The sequence below is a fragment of the Haplochromis burtoni genome, unplaced genomic scaffold (genome assembly GCF_018398535.1).
Source record: "Haplochromis burtoni strain Fernald_Lab_line unplaced genomic scaffold, NCSU_Asbu1 Contig_96, whole genome shotgun sequence".
NCBI classification, from domain to species: Eukaryota; Metazoa; Chordata; class Actinopteri; order Cichliformes; family Cichlidae; genus Haplochromis; species Haplochromis burtoni.
Genome location: NW_024582457.1, coordinates 1067060 through 1071249, shown reverse-complemented (window position 1 = coordinate 1071249; position 4190 = coordinate 1067060). Strand labels below are relative to the sequence as shown.

The window sequence follows — 4190 nt, the reverse complement described above, 5'->3', positions numbered from 1 at the left end:
CCTTAGATACAGACACAAATGGACGAACTGAACCTCCATTAGGAGCGCACGCGGCGCTCTTGGATCATTAAATACTGCAATGATCTACCTGTCGCTCTGTAAGGCTTATCTTGCATCCAGTCATTACATTCTTAATGAGTTTTAGGCACACGTTCCCTGAAGATAGCAACACATATTTTCTTTCATGGGTCATGTTAGAATGCACAGCATGCACAGACTTGCTCTGGTGTGTAATCACTTCTTTATATGGGTCCATTAAAGTTTGCTGTTCCACATATAATAATAATAATAATAATATTAACCTTATACTAACTTTGCATGCTCCTGCCAAATGCATACATTAGGTTTGTATGGATGTGAAGACTAAGAGTGGTTTGAGATTTGTAGCATATATTAATATGAACAATTTAGAGTCATGTTTTATTTTATGATTTTAAATTACATATGTGTTATGAATTTAAAGAAAGCAGACGCATATGTATGTATGTTTTTAAGGGATGAAAATAAGCTGGAACAAGCTCAGTACTGTAGTTGCATCTCTCTCTCTGCAGGTTTTGTAACTCTCATTTTCATTGTGTAACTTCAAAGATCCCATAATGAGATTTTAAGCATTATTATACCAGCAAGTAATAATTTGTTATATGACGTAATGTACTGGAGTAATGGTGTTCTTAGCAGAGAATGAAGTCATATTTCCTCTGTGTGAGATAGTGCAAAGCTTCTCTTTCCAGTGTTTTGTTAGTTACTCTTGCACATAAATGTGTGCGAGTCTCCTTCTTTGAATTAGTCACAGACAGGCAGGTAGAACTTAAGAAAAACGTAGGCATCAACTTTTAGCTGGACTGCTTAATACTACCTGTCTTGGATGGGCAAAAAAACCAAAAAACCTAAAGATTGTTTTTAGTTAATGCAAAGAGAAACAGGGCATTTTAAACCAGGACAAAAAATGGTTAATGCATTAAGGCTCATAAAAAATCTTCTTTTGTTTCAGTTAGTTTTTGTTATTATTGCTCCAACCCTGCTAGTCACATGACACACTTTTTGGGGAAGATCTCAGGAAGAAGCCCAGAATACTTGCTTTCTGTTTAGCTGCTTTGGTTTGCTGTAACAGGTAACAGACATTGGTGTACACTCTGTCTGCAAATATTGGCTAACTGCTTACTGTGCTAACCCATGAACACATAAAATGCAAACTGTAAACAAAAATTGTTTACCTTCAAAGTAAAACCTTTTGAAACATGTTGGTTGCAACACTAAGACACATATTTTACTTTGAAGGTGAGCAATCTCCTGTTCCAGTTTATGATACACTTTGCAGAGAAGCTGTTGTCTTCCATGCAAACTACACGTCACCGCTAGTGACCAAATCAATGACAAGGAGCTTTTTGGTGCTCCACCCACTTTGCAACCAACTTCACCTGGTGATTTTGGTTCCATACCACTCGCCAACCAGCTGGGGAATAAAAAATGTGTTCCTTGCAACCAGAGGTGGCCGAGGACTGAGGCCTAAAGGAATCTCAATATTGAACCTGTTGATGGTGCTAGAGTGCTCAGACATGAAACTTGGTCTGATTTCCATTTTTATGTTTTCCACTATCACTAATCAGTGTGCCAAATTGCAGAACTTTTAACCATATGCTTTAGGACTAGCATAGACAGAAGAAGACAGATGATGAAGAATAGAAGAAGGCGATGGTGAATAAAAACAATATGGATGCTGTGAAGTTTTGCCACTCGGTCCCCAGTAATAACTTGACTGAGTTGCAGCCGTATTCTGAAACAACGGACAATGGCCGACTCAGTTTTATTATGGCATTGTATTTTCATTGCATTTTTTCTCTCTCTTCAGTGGAAATGATTGCTTTCATAAGCTCGAAATCAAATGCCTTTTGGACATGTAATATTTTGCTTTCTTTTGGAGAATTTGTATCAAATCTCTTCTAACAAATCAATGCTGCCCACACGGGATTTCCTTTGGCCTGAAATTCAGATTGAATTTTTTGCCTCATCTTTTTCTTTTTTCCCCCAAGTGATATAATTTATTAAAATGTGAAATTCCAATGTAGTTTATGTGCACTTTAAGGCTCTAGGCTCCAAAAGTCAAACACATAATTCATTCTTCTTTCTGAGGATAGAAGTACCTGGAAATTAATTTCACCTTTATTGTAATTTACAGATTGCAGCGAACACATTTACAAGATGGTGATGGAAGATCTTTTCTGTGTTTGATAAAGGAAGGGCCATGCTGATCGCATCAAGAGACAATGCGGAGAAAAAAAAGTCCTCGGTATGTCATCCAGGAAAATATCTGCAGGCAAACTGATTCATAAAGTTGTGAAAGAACTGTGGAGAGGGGTGGGCTGCGTCAAAGATAGAATTGGCACATTCAGATGGTCAAAATGTCTGAAAGGTCTGAATTATGGCCTTTTTATATATTTATTTCCTGTTAAATGCTCATCTTTATTCTGCTCACTGCAAGAAGATCAAACAGGCACTGCAAATGACCACAGGACCTGAAGCTATAGGAGGAGACACAGAGAAGAAAGCAGCAGAGGAGCAGTGACAAAAAAGGCCACCACATCAGGAAATGCACCACAGAAAGTTTTCTATAAAAGCAGACTCATCAAGGCTCCGCTGAGCCCACCGACATAATCTCTGGCAAGAATAGACAGCTAAGTGCCCATAAAGAGGAGGCACAGCAAATGCCCTGAACTCAGCACCGCCTGCTGGCTGCCTGGGGAGTACTTCATTTTGTTTTATCAGCTTCTGTTTACCCTCTGTAGGAGCAGTATTGAGCAAAGTGATAAACGTCTCTACAGGGGCCAAAGCATAATAGATTAAGCCAACAACAGACCTCAAGGTGAATATGTAAAGGTAACTATTGTTGGCAAAGAACCTTTAAGAAAGATTTAATGGAGGCGGTTAGTCTGATTTTTCTGCAAATTATGCAATTGTATAGGGCCATTTAGGCTGAGTGGAGACAATGTATGCTACTAATGTCTACATTATTTTTTCTTTTTACAGAAGACAGCACAACTGCCCATTTGCAATGAAATTTGCCTCGTCCCCATTCTTCATCGTTAAAACTCGGCATTTGGGCCAATTTATCACCACCGGCTCCTATCCATCTCTCCTTGATGCATATCCCAAATCTGATGAGCGCAGCCACAGCTAAAGAAATGAAGCAAAATTATTTCCCAACATCTGCTCTTCCTCTATCGTGCTGAAACAATTGGGAGATTTAGCATACAACAGCAGAAAGAACAATATGAGCTTCTTATTCGAAAGCGCTTGATTTACAATGCACTGTGGGCAGAATCGTGGCCTCGGGAATACATTCTTCTGCTGCGCCACTGTGACAGAAAGTGATTTAGAGAAAAAAAAAAGTAATGGAATTGTTCCTTAATTAGTTATGCAGTGAAGCAATAAGGCACACAGAAGAGCCAAATGGCTTAGTTGGATAAACTTCAGGCAAGTTTCCATTGTCATTTCTAAAAGAATTGAGACACAGTGTGAAATGTAAATAAAATCACAGTGATTTGCAAATGTATTTAACCCAACATTTAATTGAGAATAATATGAAGACAGCAAAACAAATTTTGAAATTTTTAACTTTTAACTTAGTTGAATGTACGAAAGACAACCCATTCTGACAGGTATAACAATGCATTTTTGCAAGTTAATTCCCAAAGAGCTATGAGTGGAAACTTTGGCATATCTCTGCATGATGTGCAGTGTCTCCTTAAAAAATTTGAGGAAACTGGACGCATGAAAGACAAAAGAAGACGTGGCAGGCCTAAAACACTATCTCCAGCAGATAAATAGTATCTGAAAGTCTGTGCTTAAGAATTATGAAAGAAAAGTCTTACTCAACAGGTCTGACTGCAATCTAGAGCTCATGAAAAGAAACATTTTCTCAACTACAGTGTTTGGTCTCCTTGGTTGTCAGATTGCTGGCATCGGATAAAAAATAACAAAAACGTCTGTTTCAACATTCGATATGTGTCCTTGGATCCTTTAATGTAAGACAGGGTTTAAATATTCTGTAAGTTATTACATTTTTCTAATTAATTTTATACAAAGCTCCAGCTTTTCTGGAAGTTGAGTTGCAAGTTTGAAAGTAATCTCCCAGCTAAACGTTTATGTGTGTGTTTGTGTGTGTGTGTGTGTGTGTGTGTGTGTGTGTGTGT

General features: G+C 38.1%; 1 protein-coding gene across 1 annotated transcript in view; it reads right to left on the bottom strand.

Moving 5' to 3' along the window:
- Nucleotides 1-4190, bottom strand: part of plpp4 (phospholipid phosphatase 4) — a 58819-nt gene that overhangs the window by 23361 nt on the left and 31268 nt on the right. The window lies entirely within an intron of this gene.